Below are 21,025 nucleotides of genomic sequence, written 5' to 3'. Positions count from 1 at the left end.
ATATGTTTATATGGTTATTTTTATATATTTTAAGCCCTTACAAACTCTCCCACACTATTATAAACATTTCACGCACAGTTATACAGCATAAACCCTTTGTATTCTCTTAGATATTAGGTAAGATTCGTTGAAATTATGTATGTAAACACAGTTTACATACAGTAAAACCTAAATATTATTTTAAAGATATCGAGCGTCTCTGATATCACATATGTTACAGCCATTACGACAGACAGGCCACCAGCAATAAATACGTACAATGCAAGAAAAATTGTATACAGTAAAATGTGTGTACAGCAACACTAAACTATGTACATGTAATAAGTACTGTGCGTAAATAATTAATTATGGTTACTCACCAACAATGACACGACGATTTGTCCGATAACGATGAGTTTAATTTTACTGCACAACAAAGGAGAGCGTTACAGCTCTTCTAAAGGAGCCTCTTCAGGCGACTGTTTAGCACTGCCGTTGTTCTTCTTCCAGCACTCTTCAATCCAAATCCCTAAAGCAGATTTCATCCAGACCACTGCCTTATCACGTCCACTTGCAACTCGTTTTGCGCCCTGATTAAAGGACACTGCGGCCGTAGATCTTATATGCTTTTCCTCCTTTTTAAATAAAAAGAATCGTGGACTCATTGATGCTGTAATTGTGTCCTACAGCGGTGTAGCCGTTTCCTTCCTTCAACATATCCAAAACGTTTACCTTTTCTGCAATCCTGAAGCATTAGCAGTAACGTGCATTAATGCTGAATGAGTGAGATGAGACTTCCTGGTTAATGCAGCACTCCGTTGCTGAGCCAATCAGCAGCACACAGGAACTTAACTGCGTGCTCTGATTGGGTAGCTTCTCAGCCATCCGCCAATAGCGTCCCTTGTTTGAATTCAAATGCATCCCTTGTTTGAATTCAAATGGGCAAATCAACTGAGGAAGCACACGTACTGTAGACCGCAGACATCCGCGAAGCAGTGAAAAATCCGCGATATATATTCACATATGCTTACATTTAAAATCCGCGATGGAGTGAAGCCGCGAAAGACGAAGCGCGATATAGCGAGGGATCACTGTATTTATATCACTGTATCTGAGTGTGGAATCACAGATCTACAGCAGCTTATTGGAAGGAGAATTATCGGTATACAGCATCAAGCACACGCTGCCTCAGCCATGCTGCCTATTTGAACTGCTCTTATATGACAAACACTTCAGAGCCTTTCCTGTATGGACCTCGCAGTTCAAAAGCAGTTTCATCCCAAGAACTCTAAACACACTCAATCAGTCCATCAAGTGCTCCTTGTAGAACTGTTTGTACTTATAAGTACAATTACCTCACTGTAAACTTGCAATAGTTATAATATTGCACAACCTGAGCCACTTTATAAAGCGTCTATTTACATATGATGATGACATCATTTTTAAGATGAAATGCAGCAAAATATTTTTATTATATTATACAGATAAAACTTTAACTACACGGTGCCGCAGCGCTAGCGAGCTGCTGGTGCTCCATTCACGGATTGTTCCTGCCTCACGCTGTATTCTTGCTGGTGCTGACGCAACACTGGAAGGATAGATGGATAGAATAATTAAACACGTACTACGAAGATATTTCAATGTTCCTTAAAAGTTTTGAAGAATCGGCGTTCTAAGCTTACAGATGACTTAACATCTATTACAGAACTGATTGTGTGGCGATTGGGTATTTGGAGAAAGAAAAGTAAGGACAGGAATTAGTACATTAGAACAGGGGTTAGTACGTTTGAAAGAGACAGTACTGCTACAATGAAGTATTTCATCGAACGTTACGCACAGCACAGCAAGTATCTTGCGTAAGACATGAACAATCACTGCGCCACCGTGTTCCCAGGTTTAATAACATGCTTTAACTCCTATCATCATGAAAATGATATCACGTATACATCTCAGTATTTTAATTATTCAGAGAGCTGTAATATCACGAATGTAATGAATTCTGTTTGCTTTCGGAGTAAGAGAAAGCCCGGAAGCACGTAGTGATTCACACACATGGAGCATTTAGAAGATCAAATACAAAACAAAGCATTTAACGTGCTACTTTAGTTACGATGTGATTTGAGAAACTAGTAAATTAAACGATTTTATGATGAGGTTTATGATGTTCTACTTTAATGACAAAATAAACTACGTGATTAAAGTGGAAATTTGGAGATTAAAGTTGACATTTCGTGCTTTTTTCCCCACTGTGTCCCTATTTTGTTTTATTTTTCCTCTGTACCCTAATAAGCTTTCATATGACACTCAGACGGTGGGCTAAGACTCACCTTTTCATGGCGACTTTGATATCTGACAACTTCTTTTTTATTTCTGGCACTGTGCGAGTTTGTGAACTTGAGCTTTCGAGTTTCTCCGACACGCTATGTCACTCGATCAACCTCCTTTTGTTGATTTATATTACTGTTTAAACCAAAAAATAGTATGTTTTTCTTTGCCTCCACTTGGTATTCGTTAAAATTCTTCTATTTCCCCCCATGCTTTTGCCATTGTCTTTTTACAGAAGGCTGAGCTTAAGGGCTATATATATTGATTTGCATATTCAGAGGCGTAATTCTGGGAGGAGTTGGGGCGGGACAGCAGGTGCGTGCACGTGTGTTACTTTTCACGCTGACCGGGATTTATGTAGCGGAAGAACGTGGGAGTTGACGTTCGCACAGATTTATGCATCTGGATTTTTTTGTGCGTAAGCACATTTCCGCTTTTGTACTTACGCCATGTTACAGTGTGAGTTCTACGCATGGCGTTATGCATGAGGCCCCAGGTCTGGCATGATCATGTGCACACTCTTCTATGGTGAAAGTGCAGTCAATATTGATTACATGCTTCAAGAGACCCACATAATCAATCATGCCGGAGCATTTGCAGCAATCAGGAAGGCACATGTGGTGAGAAACACTATCAAGTATCGCTCTTCTGCTTCATGAAATGCCCCCTCCCTCCACTGCATGGGTTGCAAAAAGCCACTCTACAAAGTCATGCTTTTGAAGAGATGCCATACCAGCCCTGTTCTCTAGACCTGGACCTGTGTGACTACCACCTGTGCCCAAAACTGAAGAGCTCCCTTATGCTATGGTAAAGATGAAAGTGGCAGGTCAGCTACAGAAGAGTGGTTGTGCAAGCAAGACAGAATGTTTAAGTGGCACAGAAGAGGTTTATGAGCGTCATAAAAATAGTATTAGTGCAGTAGGATCCTTATTGAATTATCTCATTAATTATTGGCACTGCTGGTGGTCACAGACATTATGTTAAAAAGAAAAAATGGTTCACTGGTGTTTTTCTTAATAGCTCGGACGCAGAAGTTTTTGATTACCCCTAGCAGTTCATAGCTACAGTGTAAGGCAGGAACCCATCGTGGATGGAAAACTAGTTCTTGCAATTCAAACACATGCATGTCTCCACACCAGGCCAACTTGGACATATCAGTTCACCTGTCAGAAGACAAGCACAAAGACACAGCAAAGCCATGCAGACTGCACTAAGACACATCACAGCAACCGAATCTGAATTTGCTGTTTGGGAGCTAAGAGGCACTAAGGCTACCCACCATGCCACCTGCTACTCAATCCCATAACCAAAATTTGTATTTGCTCCCCAAAACACATTTTCCACTGGGTCTTCTCTTTAGATCCCTAAGCTGTGTTCACCAGAATCTCTCTTTATTTCCATCTGCTTTAGCAGCCACTGCCATGTCTAACAAACTGTTATGATCTCAGTAAAGTATCTTATCTGTTCGTCCATCCAGCCCTCCCCTGGTTAATTTCAGTCTGTGGTAAAACGGAGGAGCCAACTGAATTATCCCAAATGTTGGGTCTCTTCTTCCCAAATGATGTTTACTGGCTGCAGATCACAGGTGGGTCACTGGGTCTTATTAAAGCTCAGATGATAATAATAGCAAATAAGATTTAATTTAAATATCTCCACTGCCCATAGTCAAAGCACTTTACAAATATTCAAATGGGTACAACGGGAATAGAAGACCAAAGACAGCTCAGTAAATAACGGGAGAGAAACCAGTATCAAGACATTACATGCCAAATGAAACCTGAACAAACACTTTACGTGTAAAACTCTCATTTAGAATAAAAAATGTTAGAAGAAAATAAGCATCATTTGTGATACTACATAGCATTATTAATACTTGGACAGAAACAATGAACTGACAGAATACGCTAGAATGTCTTCCTGAGCAGATGTGCCTCAAGTTGCTTCGACTTGATTGAGTCGGCCGACCTTCTTACTTTACATGGGCGGGCCGCAGTCGGGGTGCAGTTGAGCCGAGCGCTGTGCCACCCACACACTGCGGGTGAACTTGGTGGAGATGACAGCATCAGTGGGCTAAACGTGAGTTCTGTGGGTTTAATAAAACGAATCTTGGATTTGTCATCACTCAGACTGAACGGAAAGGAGGTCATTTTTAAAGATGGGCTTTCGTAACAATTCGCTGAAGTCTTGTTTGCTTGTAGTCTCGTGAAACAGTTCACCCTATTAATATTTGGAGACATTTGAGCATTTAAATAAACATCCGCTCTAGTCCTACAGTTTAAACGATGTGCACCTTAAAACACTGACGGAGAAGCTTTGGGCGGCCCGGCCTGGAACATCCATTTTCTGAGCCTTGTAATTCCAAAGCGGGACAGTCGGAAACGATCCCGATAGTAAAGTTAGGAGCCAACCTTGGACTGAGCGCCAGTCCCCTTCCGGTCCTAAGTAGTCCTACAGGGCGGACAAACATTTAGGACGTGGGAGGAAGCTGGACAATTATTTCGAGCGATAAAAATAATACTTACTTAGTGCGAATGTTCAAACGCGTATGCATCCAAACTACACTTCGTGTGCCGCCAAGTCGTTGTCATGGTGCGACATAAACAGGAAGCTTCCGCGTGCCGCATAAGCCAATGGGGATGCAAGTACAGCGGACTAGGAAGGTGGGTGGAGCGACTGCCTTAACCAGTCCACTCGAGTTTGCCTGTCAATCATTTTTGTGACAGCTACAGGTGGTTTGTCTGTCCTCGTTATCAGAAAGGCGTAGCGTGCGGAGGAAATGACCAATGTGGGGTCACACGTCCGTTACACGCTGGGGCTGTCCGGGCCACTTGGCCAGGTCAGGCGGGCTGCAGGTTTAGAACAACACCACAGCGTCCCCATTCCGCAGCTTTGCGCGCATGGCAATTTTTTAGTTTTAAAACCTGAAAATGTCTGCAAAGAAACTAAAAGCGCACGAACTGCTCTTTTTTACCGTTTATTGCTTAAAATCCATCGAAGTCTACGAACGATGCCTTAGTTTTCCACTTTGGAATATTAAGTGCAAAAAGTGAAGTCCATCATCAGTTTGTCGGTACGTTCCGTAATCATTTATGTACTCATTTAGTGCTTATTGATGAGGAGACTGGGAAGTGCAGAATGGCCGAGCGAAGTGGGCAGGACTCACGGACTGCCTGCCTGCCCGCCTGCCCTGAGCTATCAGACTCCGTTAGGCCGCCACTCGTCAGTCTACGTACCGCAAGAATTCGCCGAGGACAGCGCACGCAAGTGAGCATTTAATGTTAAAATGTGAACCAGTTTTAATGAGATATGAAGTTGTTCAAATAAATCGTAAAGCGTGTTTTAAACTAATAATGGAGCAGGTAGGGCTGGGGAGGGTTTTGTTGTACTTTGTCTTTTTTTGGTTCTTTTTCAGTGGTGTTTAAAGATTTGATTTCAAAACTTAATGCGTTGATGTCACTGCCAGGTAAACATCATATGTGGTGTCCTTTTCAAGGAAACGTGCTGATTTCGTGTTGTGCAGCCCGTTTATATTGTTGACAACAATACCTGCAGAACTCGGACAAAAAAGGTTGAGGACAAGCTGAAAAAAAGAAAGAAACAAAATGTCTGGAAATGCGACAGATTAGAAACTGCGAGTGTGAAACTGGAAAAGATAAAGCCTGTTAAAGCCCATGTAGTGTCCTAGACAAAGTCACAAACTGTCCAAAGTAGGAACAGCACACTAAATATCTGCAAAGTGCACAAATAGAGATTATTATTATTATTTTTTAAAATCTTAAATAGGTTCTTTGAGAGAACTTACACAATTAAAAATTCGGAATGTAAGAATAAACTAAAGAACACAATTATTTCTGAACTGGTACATTATATCACTTGAACATAACACCGTAATGGCTGAGTTTTCACAACTGACATTTAACGACATTTAAAGACTTGACACGCCACTCTGAGCCTTTCAATTTACAGTTTTAGCTTCCTGGAGTGGTGGCTCCAAGGCTTGGGATCGCCGGTTCAAATCCCAGAAGTGCCTCTACTCTGTTGGGCCTCTGAGCAAGGCCCTTAACCTGCAATTGCTCCATCTTGGGTATGATGTTAATCTGCATCCAGCCCTACAAGAAGGTCCTCCAACCTGCAGGGAAAATCCAGGGGTTAGTGGCAAGATTGGCACACCAGCCACTGTAATAAACCTCACGCCGTTCAGTGTGGTGCTGAGGTGTCACCCACTGCTCTCAGGTCCCAATCCAGGTGTATGTCGTGTGGTGGGTGCGGCAGCTCGCTATCAGCGCCTCCTCCCAACCTGTCTTCTTTGCTGCAGAGTCCTCTGTGACATCGTCATGTGGAATTTGCCCAGCATTCTTATTACATCCACCCTGCAGTTGTCCCCATTATTATAATGTTAGTGGCCCGTGTCACAAATGACTAGGACTATAAACACACTAATACCCTGGGCGAATTCCCTTCTGGCTCAATACGGCGATGGAGGCCTTCATAGCTGGTAGATATTTAGGATGACATTACAGCAACGTCAGGCTCAAGGCACCATCTTTTCCTTAAACGCTATCTGACCACCAGAGGACTTGGTGACATCCCATGATGTCTACATAGCACTGTTATGCATATGAAGACAAGAAAATGCAGGTAGACAAGTACAAGCAGGTAGTTAAGAGCCTGCCAGCTAACGTTGCACGTCCATCATCTGTCATGGTGAGCTTATTTTGTTCTTACATTTGTGCTGATAGTGACGGTGACGCCATCATGCTGTGGTGATAAACACAATTTACACAATGGCAGAATGTTTGGACCTCTGTGTTTAGTTTGCCTTTTCACTTTGAAACATTCATTTTTGGGTCGTTCTCCTCTTGTTGCAGTGTGTTTTTTTGGGTGGGAGTTGTGGGTCACACCAAGCTGGCCTAACTGTGGCCTTGATAGTTTCATTTTCTCATCCGCCCACATCATGTGGCTACTCTGTGCTTATGTGGCAAAAGATGTCACAGACGCAGGAGTCGGATGATGATGATGATGATTGGGCTCAGCCCCAGTCTCGTGAAACCTTTCCATATTTTTGTAGAACCCGCATTATGGGGACCAGCTGCAGAGCAAACAAGCGAGTGCTTATTCAGCAAGATGTTCTTGTTTTAGAAGAAGTCATTAAGGCCTTTGCCTGCTTTTCTCTTTCTTGTTCTGAAGTTTGTTTAAATTTATAACACAACACCCTGTGCTTCACTGCACTGTGGAACACGACGACCGACCAACACCATAAAAGAGGTCATCCTGATGTGGTAGAGATAACCAGAAGGTATTGTACTTTTTATCTTTTTATTGAATACTGTAGGAATTATAACTCCTTTCTATTTAATGTCTCCATTTCTTGTTATGCATTTTGTTCACATTTTATGACCCTGCTTTATTATGGAATTATAATGGATGTGCCTTTCTTTTTTTCCATTTTTGTTTAAAAATGAAAAGTTGCTTCAAGGAAAAATTTAAAAAGCCAAAGATAAGAATTAGAAAGAAAGTAAATGTATCCTGTGCTCTTCCCATTTTCAAAATGGTGGAAAGAACAGCACGACTGTGACTCATGAGGCAGGGACGACTGATGACGGATTCTCGTGACTTCTCCCTTCTACAGGCCTGCGTTTGGAAGCTCCCAGCTCTCTGGCTTTGGGACAGCTTATTAAATTGCTTTTGCTGTATTGTGTATAGCATTTGTATGTGGGGGGGCGCAACAGAAGTGCTGAAGTCCAGGGGCACCATGGAGTCTTAATGTGGCCTAAATAAACAGTGCCCTACGATATCTGCTATTAAATAAAACGCTGAGGTCTGCGTGTCCTCTTGCTCAGAGCAATCTGATTGGTCAGTTTGTGTGACACCCCGTGGAGTGGGAATTGGGGTCACCAGCCTACACTCCAGTGGGGCCTCATGTATAACGCCGTGCGTAGAACTCACACTATAACATGGCGTAAGCACAAAAGCGGGATTGTGCGTACGCACAGAAAAATCCAGATGCAGGAATCTGTGCGCACGCATACTTTCACGTTCTTCTACTACATAAATCCCGATTTGCGTGAAAAGAAACGCACGTGCACGCGCCTTCTGTCCCGCCCCAACTCCTCTCAGAATTACGCCTCTTTGAATATGCAAATCAATATAAATAGCCTTCTGTGAAAAGACAATGGGAAAAGCACAGGGGAAAATATAAGAATTGCAGCAAATACCAAGTGGAGGCAAAGGAAAAACGTACTATTTGTTGGTTTAAACAGTGGTATAATCAACAAAAGGAAGCTGATTGAGTGACAGAGTGTCGGAGAAACTCGAAGGCTCAACTTCACAAAGTCGCACAGTGCCCGAAATAAAAAAGAAATCACATATCAAAGTCGCCGTGAAAAGGCAACTCGTAGCCCACCGTCTGAGTGTCATATGAAAGCTTATTAGGGTACAGACAAAAAAAAAGGCACACAGTGGGGGAAAAAAGCACGAAATGTCAACTTTAATCTCGAAATTTCCACTTTAATCACGTAGTTTATTTTGCCATTAAAGTAGAACATCATAAACTTCATCTTAAAATCGTTTAATTTACTAGTTTCTCAAATCCCATTGTAACTAAAGTGGCACATTAAATGCTTTGTTCTGTATTTGATCTTCTATGTGCTGTGTGTGTGTGAATCACTACCTGCTTTTTAAACGGGCTTTCTCTTTCTCCGACAGGACACATAATCCATTACATTTGTGATATTACAGCTCTCTGAATAATTAAAATACTGAGATGTATACGTGATATCTTTTTCATGATGATAGGAATGAAAGCATGTTATTAAACATGGGAACACGGTGGCGCAGTGCTTGTTCATGTCTCACACAAGAGGCTTGCTGCGCCATGCGCAACCTTCAATTAAATAATTTATCACAGCAGTACTGTCTCTTTCAAACGTACTAACCTCCAATTCCTGTCCTTACTTTTCTTTCTCCAAAAACTCAATCGCCACACAATAAGCTATGTAATAGACGTGAAGCCATCTGTAAGCTTAGAACTTCGATTCTTCAAAACTTTTAAGGAACATTGAAATATCTTCGTAGTACATGTTTAATTATTATATCCGTCTATCTTTCCAGTGTCGCGTCAGCACCAGCAAGAATACAATGCAATACAGGAACAATTACTGAACTAGCTAGCGCTGCGGCACCGTGTCCTCACATGTTTAATTATTAACAATACAGATTATTTAAATGAAGTTAAAGTTTTATCTGTATAATATAATCAACATGTTTTGCTGCATTTCGTCTTAGAAATGAATACCGTCATCACATGTAAATACGCGCTTTATAAAGTGGCGCAGGTTGTGCAATATTATAACTGTAGTGCAAGTTTACAGTGAGGTAATTGTACTTATAAGTCCAAATATTTTTACAAGGAGCACTTGATGGACTGATTTAGTGTGTTTAGAGTTCTTGGGATGAAACTGTTTCTAAACCGCGAAGTCCGTACAGGGACTAAAGCGTTTGCTGTGGCTCAGGCAGCATCTGCTTCATGCTGTGTACCGATAATTCTCTTTCCAATCAGCTGCTGCTGTGATTTCCCACTCAGATACAGTGATATAAATACTCCGAGTGGTACAGTAAGAGTAATGTGGAAAAAGATGATCTGCTGTGGCAACCCTTAACGGGATCAGCTGAAAGAACATGCAGTGAGAGTTACAACGCTAAAGCAGTTATGGTATTTGGAATACTATGGCTATTCCCTGGACCATTATATTGTTACAGGTTAATTACAATCAGATGCATTACACTAATAAACAATATGCAGTTAGTTTCAGTGTATTTATAAAGCCGCGTCAGGAATGTGGATCTAAGAAAGAAAGGGTGATCACACAGGAACAGTAGCACTGCTTTGACGCTGGGTGCCGCCAGTCTGCAAAACCGGGCGGATAAATTGCGTACGTCAAGGAATGAGTTACTGTGGAAATGTGCGTGGCTTTACGCCAAGTTTAGGTTTTATACATCGCGATTTGAGCGTGGAAAGGTTCGTACGCAACATTTCTGTGCGTACGCACCGTTTATACATGAGGCCCCTGGTGTCTAGTATGTGGGACTGAGTGTGACCAGGATGATGGTGTAAGACAGGGAGACACGGACACAAAAAGGGTTGGGTTTTTTGAAAAATAAAGTGGTTTTATTTACAGGTGCACTTAAAGAAAACAAAAATAATGTCCTGCGGATTTTATATCTATTGATACACAGTCCAATACCGCAAAGAACACACAAAAACAGTAATTAAAAGGAGCCCAGAAATGACTATATACAGTATTTACAGTGCTGCCTGAAAGTCCCAAATGAAAAAGTAAAATACACACAAACTAGTAAAACCCATATATACACAAACCAATGTGAAGCTGTCTTCCTCCACGGCACTCCTCCAAACAGTGTATAGTACAGGATTCACCAAAAACAACAATATTCAAAAAAAGTGTATATACAAAAATAAACAGTGTACCAATAACCACAACCCAATAAATACCTCCACCAAAGTTAATCCAGAAATATTTATATATTTACAATAATCACAGCACAAGCAGTAGTGCTTGGTAAATTCAAATCGCTGTTCTACCAAGTAGTCAGAAGAACCCCCTCTAGAGGCCGTAATTACTTTTTGTATTCGCCGCCCTCGCGCCGACCGATTAAACTGTTCAACGTCATCCCTCCACGGGTACGCGATGATGTGAACGCGTCTTCGAAAAGTGGCGTCTCCTGTCCTGCACAATTACTATAAAAAGTCGAGCAGCCGGCGCACACGTAGCTGTGCCGGCCTTTGGGACGTGGACTGCGCTTCTGCCTTAAGTGAAAGTAAGCACTTTTAAATTTTTTTCCTCCCTCCCTGAGCTACAGACCACACAACTGCAAACACAGGATCCCTTTTCTAAACTGCGGTAAACTAATATTAAGGCGCTTTGCACTTTCTTTTGCACGTATAGAGTTATGAGGTCGCGGGAGGCACACACCGGAGTGGAGGACCGACAGTGCCATCCCGGCCGGTCAATGGCAGGGCCATCTGTCCAGTCTACACGAGACCCGCTGCGACGCTCCCCAGAAGGCGCTCATATCGTCAGCGAAGACGTCTCTCTACACTAAAGAAAAAGGCAAGTTTCCTTTCTTTATACTTTTTTTTTTTTTCCTTTTATTTCCAAACAAATGCCTCTCTCATAACACTGCAGAGGACACAAAACTAATTTTATTTAGTTGCTGGTAATGCCAGTGAGGCTTATTACCACATTTGGCTTTGGTGATGCGATCGAAAGAGGAAGCGTGAGAGTGAGACGCACAAAGGAGAGTAAAGGCTTAGGAGGCGCGCTGAGAGTCATCTTCAAAGACAGAAAAAAGCCGGACAGAAGGTGAGGAAGGTGCCCTAAAGATTAGGGGGCTTTACAGGAAAGAGGGAGGCCGGTGCAGAGACATTCAGACACACACGAGGTAAGGAGACGTAGGCAAATACGTATGTATTTTTAAATGACTGTATTGACCATCTTCGACAGGTACCAGGGCTAGTTTCAGATAATATCATAGTGGTCAGCAGACTACCCAGAAGGTGTGATTGACAGTCATCTCGAGAAAGTTTGTGTTGCATCCTGCAGGCTTGTGCTAAGTATAATGACTGGCCTGTGGTGGACCATGAAGATCAAGTGACAGTGAGAAGGACGTCAGAGATCGCAACTCTGGGGGGGGTGGGGGGGCAGTCACATGATTATTTCTGAGGCATAACCAGGGTCGGCTCTACTGTGAAGGCAAATGAGGTGGACACCTAGGACAGCAAATTGTAATGGGGCAACATTTCTTAACTATTACAGACCTTGACTTACAAACACTCTGAACCAATAAAGCACCAAGGGGGACCCCCTTCCTGCGTTTCTATCAAATATACGTTCAAGTCAGCAGTCACAGCACTCCCCTCCAAGACATAATTCAATGAAATATACACCCAGAGGCACCATCCCGACCCCACTTACTCTTTGAGTAGCTATACAAGGTTTGGAGGCCTCTTTTACAGCTTTGCCTAGGGTACAGTGCTAAAATGCTAAAAGCCAACGCTAGGCATAGCCATTTGTCAATATTAAATAAGTGGACTTACAGTGTTGTAGCGGAGCGACTAGAATTTGAAACTGCAACTCTCGGCAGTCCCTGCAGTGGCTCCGATTGGTCTTCTGCTGAGGGTGCAGGGGCTGTTGGGGTCAAAGGATGTCAGCGCTGCTTTTACAAAGGGGGCCAATGACCAAAAGAAAAAAAAGTTTTTGTAATTTGTGTTTCAAGTTCCTGTCTCTCTGCCAGCCTTCTGTTAGGTTACCTGAACTTATTCGTTTTGTCCTGGATCATTTCGTGGTTGGGGTCTGGATTGTCTGCCTGTGTACATGAGGACTGTAAGTGGATTCATTGCCATCCTGTGAGGAAAGGAGCGCTCCTGAACCATCCACCCATCTTCACCATTTCAGGAACTACCGGTAGGACTATCTTTACATTCCCATTCAACATGCGGATCTCTGGACTATCTATCTTAATCATTACATTTCATCTGTTGCCGTTCTTCATGGACTTTACTGTGTGTGTTTTGCTGGTGCTTTGTTGTATTTAATGTGTAATCGCTGTAAGGGGAACAGGGGTGATATCGTTTTCATTTATTTCATTTGTTTTCATTACATTCTTTAATTGTTGTTTGATTATTGGATTGCTTTGTTTTTGTCTCGGTTTGTCAGTGCGTGCGGGTCGGGTCAAGGCTGGGTGCGTCCACCATAAAAAGAAATAAATCGCCGTCTTCTGGACGGTGTGAATGTTAGCAGCACCGGACCGCTACAGGGTGATTGCTAGTTGGCGTGTTGTGCTCCACCGCCTTTCCGTCTACAATGCTGTGTCATCTTCATAAGCTTTGGAGTGAGTAGATGTGAATTTGGGACATCTCAAGTTAATCACCTCCACCGACGATTGTTTGTACATGGAGTAGTGCGTGTCATTCATCTGAGGATTAGCTAAATCATCACGGCAAAATATTTAGGAAAAAGTCATAAAATTGGGCACCATGCTGAACAAGATAGTGATGGAAAATTTGCAGACGACTCTTTTCAATGAAACATTTGAGTCATGAGCGCAAACTAATGGATTCAGTAGAGCCGAACAGGAGTGCTAAAGTGCATACGTGATGCCATCGGCCTCTGCGGTTTAAATGTCTAACGCTCAAGTCAAACGCCGCCCGTCTGCTTCGGGATTCTTTGTAGTCAGAGCTAAATCCCCAATGGGAAACGAGAGCTCCGTGACTAAAGAGTCTCCTGTTCATCACACTACAATACAGGAAGACCACATTATATTGGAGTGTTCTGTAGACTTCATTACTGTAATTATTTTAAACAGAATACATAAACATATTAAACTTGTATGCATGTGTCCCTTTGTACATTTAACAAATGAGCCAAACAAAACTGAACTTTATAAAATATTCTACTTTCTAACAATTATTTGCTTTCAAGGCACTGAGCAGCTATCATTCACTAATTCTTTCAGGTTCCAACTGCCTCATTACCCGAGAACGAGGCTCATTCATGTGATTCGTGAACAAGTTTTGCGATTCTGATTTATGAGTGAGTCTCAAGATTCTCCTCTTACGATTCTCGTTCGTTTGATTCGTGAATGAGTCTCATTATGTATTCAGTTCATGCAATGAATAAGAATCAACACAAAATAATGTAAAGATTAATAAATTATATATTTGTCATGCAACCAGAGGGTACCCAACCTCACATATGTACTGGCTTCTAATCTTATAAATGACTAGCAAAATACCCGCGCTTCGCAGCGGCGAAATACTGGCTGAATATTTAAATTAAGAAAAAAGTAAACATTTTTAAAGTGAGGGAAAATATACAAATAATTATTTGTTAAGGATCTCTTTGTACACGACGTTGTCAGTTCGTCCCTCCGGTTGTAATATGACCAAGCTGTGTGCTGAGCTTACTCTTGAGCATGCAACATACAGTTGGCCATGTGAAAAGCAATCCTGCCTCAAATCAATGCCAACCTTTTGTAGTGTTTGTCCTTGAGACTTATTAATTGTCATTGCGAAGCAGAGCCTTACTGGAAATTGAATGCGTTTGAATTGAAATGGGAGATTAGATGGTATAACGGGGATGCGAGGAATAAAAACTGTGTCACCCGAGGCACTGCCAGTAAAAATAGTTGCTTCAATCAGGTTGTTTTGTAGAGATGTGACCTGAAGTCTCGTTCCGTTACAAAGTTTTGGTGGCTGTAAGTTTCTCAGTAACATTATTGGTGCCCAAACCTTCAAAATTAGATTATGCTCAGGAGTGCCTGGAGGATTTAGAGTGTTGAGAAACTCTATCGGATAATGCACCGCGTCTTCTACTTCTATATACATATACACATATATTTTTTATATATATATTTTTTATATATATATTTTTTATATATATATATATATATATATACACATACATACATACATATACACACATAGATGCACTTACAATAACATAGAAATCAATATAAACAACATTAACATCATTATCATATGAGAATATGAAGTAATATATAAGAAGCACATTTCATATAAATATAAATTATTAAACAGTAAAATCTTCTTCTATAATTTGCTACCGTGGCTTTTCGTTGGTCTGTCCAGGATTTTAAATCACCTGTAGCTTGCAAACCGTTTCACCTATTGACTTGAAATCTGGTACACATATAATACGTCACGTCTGCTATCCGCTTTATGGGTGATGATTGTATTACTCTTTTTATGTTTATTTTATTTTAGAATCAACTCCTATCTGCGCACACCAGGGCGGCCGTGGGCAGATGCGTATGGTGTATTCACTCCATGTTATCGTGCATTGCGCTGTCACTGGTATTTTGATAAAAGAATTTGAACAATATATAAGAAGCGTATAAATTATTAAACAGTAAAACATTAACATTTAAGAAGTAAAGTTACATTGAGTACTACTGCAGTGCCCTCGGGTATACCTCATTTTTTGTTTGCCCATTACATGCTTAAATGTATACATTTTTTGGTGTACGTACCCGAGAACACGCGACATATAACCGAGCGTGGGAGAAGCATGGATTTTAAACACGCGTTGAGTTCATCTGCTGGTCTCCCTCGTGGAATAACTGGTAATGTTTGACTAAAATGTACAGCGAGTAAAACGACATTACCTCCTTTTTTTTTTTTACGATCTCTGAGATCTTGCTTTTTTCGGTTCAAGGCTTCATAAGCTCTTTTATGTGCCATGGTGTACTTAATAAGTACTAATTATCCCAAACCATCATCTTTGAATGTTGCAAGACTTTCGCCTTGTATGTAGATCGGGGTAATTACATTCATTGCATTCCTAGTCTGAATCACAATCTGATTGTATGGGTGGTTACCTGGCAGTGTAGGGTTGCCACCCGTCCTTTAAAATACGGAATCGTGCCGCGTTTGAGAATGAAATTGCGCGTCCCGTTTTGAATCAATACTGGACGGGATTTATCTCGTATTTTTTTTATCATTTTTTTTTTTAAAGCAGCGTGTCATGCAAATCATCCCACACGCATTTTATGAAGATGCCTCCTTTCCTACTTTTGATTGGGTAATACTTGATGTCATCGTTAGTTTGATTGGTCTTTTTAACTGTCCAGTGAGGAGGGCGTGTCTTTTAAGTACAGTCTGCAAAGTGTTGGCACTGAGATGTGGCGTCAGCGCCATAGTTGAAGCCCCTAACGTTGCGGTCAGCAAGTCGGCTAACATCCGCCATGTGCCGTCTTTCAGTTGCGAGAAGCAGATCATAGAATGGTTGAAACTGTTGCCCCTATCGTTGCGCCACGGCGTGTGGTTCGTTTATACCTCGTGTCTTCTCATTAAACTTTTATCTCGCGAATATGTTATTGCAATCCGCAGCGGGAGCGTTTCTATAAACTTAATTTAAACTTACATTTTACACCGTGCTTCGTTTCCCTTATGAACATGCTTGTATGCTTCACTCGCTCCGTTCTCAATTGTTTAATTAATTTTTTGCTCTTCGCTGTTTCCGGCTGTTCCTCCATTTCCCCCTACTTCGTTCTTTTATCTCGCGAATATGTTATTGCAATCCTTAACGGGAGCGTTTCAATAAACTGATTGAAAATAGTTTTGCATTTACCTTTTTAGTAAAAGGCGAGCTTTTAAGCCTGAGAAATCACCCCGTAAATGCACACGTTTAATTGCACATGTGTTAATATGTATGGTTACACAGTATTAAAAGACAGTGAACAACGTCAGTTACCTTTGTTCCCGCGTTTGATAAAAGGTGAGCTTTTAAGCCTGAGAAATCACCCCGTAAATGCACACGTTTAATTGCACATGTGTTAATATGTATGCTTACACAGTATTAAAAGACAGTCAAAAATTAACGTCATTTACCTTCGTTCCCGCGTGTGACTTGTGCTGTAAATCTCTTCCTTGTTTTTAGTTCACGTGATTACGTAGGAGGCGTGATGACGCGATACATGACTCCGCCTCCTCCATTACAGTGTATGGACAAAAAATATGTTCCAGTTATGACCATTACGCTTTGAATTTCGAAATGAAACCTGCCTAACTTTTGTAAGTAAGCTGTAAGGAATGAGCCTGCCAAATTTCAGCCTTCCACCTACACGGGAAGTTGGAGAATTAGTGATGAGTCAGTCAGTCAGTCAGTCAGTCAGTGAGTCAGTCAGTGAGGGCTTTGCCTTTTATTATTATAGATTCGAAGAAATCAAAAGAATTGATTCACTTAAAGGGGTAGTTCAAAAGAATCAAATCAGTAAAGTGAATCGAAATGGCCATCACTAGAACAAGATGCACTATTGGATGCAGCTTCCGTAGCAAACATCATAAACAAATCAGTAAGCTCGACAAGCAAAAGTGCATTTTTAAGTGACATGTGCTGAACTAAATTGCAAGTCATAATTTTGGCGCGGCTCACTCGTCATATAAAATTTGACTGCGAATGGTGCACTAAAATCCCTGATCCTGACAGGATTAACTGAAAGTGGGCTGTTTGGAATTACATAAATTATAAAGAAAGGACAGAAAAAACTGGATGCACATGTTCAATCATTGTAAGGGGATGGAGACTACCTCAGTAGCATTGGGTGACGGCGAGTCGAGTCATCGCAGTGATTAGACCCCTCAGATCCTGTGGTCCCACTTGTGATGACTGCGAGGGGTTCAAAGTTCTAACTTTCAGCATTTACTGGATTACAAGTGTGCTGCTACTGCTGGTTGTCTCTTCACTTGTCCATCTGGCCCCGGCCCACCCCAGGTTATCCTATGGATTCCAATGCAGGGTCAATACCTGTTACATTACACGACACGTTGTCACTAGTTAGCTCGGCAATGGAGAACTGATGAAAATGACGTTGCACGATTTTGCTGTTTTCTACTCGGTTTCACAAACTGGTGGCACCCAACGTCAAAGCAGTGCTACGGTTTCTGTGGTCTGCTTTTCTTTTTTAGATTCACATCTATGATACGGATTTTATTGAATACACACTGAAATTAATTGCACATCATTTACAAATGTAATTCACTTGATTGTAATCATTCTGTAGCATTACAATGGTGCACAGAATCTCCACACTGTTCCAACTACCATAGCTGCTTTAGTGTTGTTAGAAGACATTGCAAATGGAAGAATTTGAAGGGAGTGCGTATTTACAGATGATGACGACCGGCTTCTAAGTCGATTTCGATTTCCAACAGCTATCCTCTTGGAGCTGTGTGCTGAACTGGCGCCAGCTTTACAAATGCAGACTTTGAGGAATTGTGTTCTACCTGCTCCTTTGCAAGTTCTGGCCACCCTCGGGTTTTTACGTGAACTTACTGACTGATCGGGTATTTCACAAACATCACCAATGTTATTATCTGCTTGTCATCCAGATATATGATTTCCTTACACTTTGGTTGAATTGACAAACATAAAAGTGCAATTCGCAGGAACATTCGGTTTTCCAAATGTAATCGGTGTGGTCAGCTGCACAAACATTGCTATTGCAACGGCATTGGACACGTTATATCAGCCAGGGATGAATCACCAAAAGAATAAGCTGACATATCATCATATATAGCTGGAGAATCTACAAAAATGGCAGCTCTGCACAGTTGCAGGTGATTTTTCCAAATAGGGCGGCAAAAGGTAAGCAGTACTTTTAAGGAGAGCAAGTTACCTCAAAGTAAAAGGAACAGAGAATCAGTCCGTTGTGGCGCTCAGTGCCATCGCTACGCTATAAAAGGCGTCTTCAGAGAATGACTTTGCTTATGTAAATTAAATGCATTTCCACTCCATTGATGTGCTGCTCTACAGTGCGCAGAAAGCGTGTCGCATTGTGCAGTACCTGAACAGATACGCTATGATGAACATGACTCTGTACCACCAAATGATCAGCCAGGTTGGACAGCGTTAAAACTTCATTTGAATGTAATTAGCAGAATATAAAAACAGGTAATCAGATGCAGCACTTATTTAAGTAATTCATTTAATTTGTGGTCAGTATCACATAGTGCAGCCCTTACATTCCTTAGTTCATTGACCACATCTCTTACAGCATCTACTATTGCATTTTGTGATTTCAGAACAGCGGTGCTCAGCACACAGCCAGATGGCCTCTCAGCGTTTGAGGCAGAGGTGCGTGTGCAGCCAGCGCCCATAGATGTATTCGGCACAGCAGCATCATCACTGCCTGAACATCGCATGGGGGTCAGTTTTTGTAATATTGTCTGAAAAAGAATAAACAGATGGTGGGGTGCGACTTGCATTTTCATGTCAACTGTGATATCTGGCCACTTCTTTTTTTCTTTCGGGCACTGTGCGACTTTTTGAAGTACAACTTTCGAGTGTCTTCTTATACCACTGTGTAAGCCAACAAATCGGACGTTTTCCTTGCCGCCACTTCGCATTTGCTGAAGTCTTTTTTTTCACGTGCCTCTTCCATTGTTTTTCAACCAAACACTGAATTGAAGGTGATATTTATATTGATTTGCATATTAAAATATTCAAAATTCTGTGAGGAGTCGGGTTGGGGCTGTAGGAGAGTGCACATGCGTTAAATTTCACATTCGTTGAACTGGCCGTACACACAGATTTATGCATCTGGAATTTTTTGATAAGAGCTGTTTGGTCCCTGTACAACCGGTGTCAGAGCTTGGTCTGCATTGCCGGCAGTAAGTCGAACCCATTTCCAGTGAGAGTTGGACTCCGCCAGGGCTGCCCGTTGTCACCGATTCTGTTCATAACTTTTATGGACAGAATTTGTAGGCGCAGCCAGGGTGTTGAGGGGGTCCGGTTTGGTGGACTCAGGATTGGGTCACTGCTTTTTGCAGATGATGTTGTCGTGTTTGCTTCATCAGGCCGTGATCTTCAGCTCTCACTGGATCGGTTCGCAGCCAAGTGTGAAGCGGCTGGGATGGGAATCCGCATCTCCAAATCCGAGACCATGGTCCTCAGCCAGAAAAGGGTGGTGTGCCCTCTCAGGGTTGGGAGCGAGATCCTGCCCCAGGTGGAGGAGTTCAAGTATCTCGGGGTCTTGTTCACGAGTGAGGGAAGAATGGAGCGTGAGATCAACAGGAGGATCGATGTGGTGTCCGCAGTGATGTGGGCTCTGCATCGGTCTGTCGTGATGAAAAAGGAGCTGAGCCGTAAGGCAAAGTTCTCAATTTACCAGTCGATCTACGCTCCTACCCTCAACTATGGTCATGAGCTATGGGTAGTGACCGAAAGAACGAGATCTTGAATACAAGCGGCTGAAATGAGTTTCCTCCGCAGGGTGTCTGGGCTTTCCCTTAAAGATAGGGTGAGAAGCTCAGTCATCCACGAGGAGCTCAGAGTAGAGCCGCTGCTCCTCCACATCGAGAGGAGTCAGATGAGGTGGCTCGGGCATCTGATCAGGATGCCTCCTGGACGCCTCCCTGGTGTGGTGTTCCGGGCACATCTAACTGGGAGGAGGCACCGGGGATGACCCAGGACACGCTGGAGGGACTATGTCTCTCGGCTGGCCTGGGAACGCCTCGGGATTCCCCTGGAAGAGCTAGAAGAAGTGGCTGGGGAGAGGGAAGTCTGGGCATCTCTGCTCAAGCTGCTGCCCCTAAGACCCGATCTCGGATAAGTGGAAGAGGATGGATGGAATTTTTTGTGCGTTTGCACTTTTGTCCGTACACCATGTTTTAGTGTGAATTCTACGCACAGCGTTATACATGGACCTCTCTGAGACGCTGCCAAGAGTGTTTGTACCTTGAGAACCTCTTACATGTTGAAATGGACAGACATGGGGGTGAAACACCGAGGGCCTTAGTTTCTACTCTCTAGTCATCCTTAAGTTTCATTTTTAACTTTTATTATATTAGTCAATTCTCCCCAATTTTTCTTCTGTTGCTATAACAATATTTAATAAAAACAAGCCAAGTGACACACCGTAAAGCTGTGGGCAGAAGTATCATCAAAGAGCTCACTCAGAGATAAGAATGGATACCAACAAAGGCCTTTTGGGGGATTTGGTGGTGGTCCCCCAGTTCCCTTCAGAGATATGAGAGTGGTGACAGAATGGTTATATAGGCCATTGAAGACTGTGGGCATTTGGCCCTCCTCAGAGATTTGACATCGACAAGCAGGGGAGTGGGCACCTAGTGAGTGAATACCATGCTAATGGAGTGGAGAAGGAGTTTTGGTTAATAGCC

General features: G+C 42.3%; 1 long non-coding RNA gene across 1 annotated transcript in view; it reads left to right on the top strand.

Annotated features, from left to right (window-relative positions):
* LOC127530117 (uncharacterized) overlaps positions 1–21,025 on the top strand; it is a 57,898-nt gene that overhangs the window by 13,396 nt on the left and 23,477 nt on the right. The gene's annotated exons all lie outside the window — the stretch shown is intronic.

Source organism: Erpetoichthys calabaricus, chromosome 13 (assembly GCF_900747795.2).
Source record: "Erpetoichthys calabaricus chromosome 13, fErpCal1.3, whole genome shotgun sequence".
NCBI classification, from domain to species: Eukaryota; Metazoa; Chordata; class Cladistia; order Polypteriformes; family Polypteridae; genus Erpetoichthys; species Erpetoichthys calabaricus.
The sequence above is the reverse complement of the archived record's forward strand: the minus strand, read 5'-3'. Positions and strand labels throughout refer to the sequence as shown.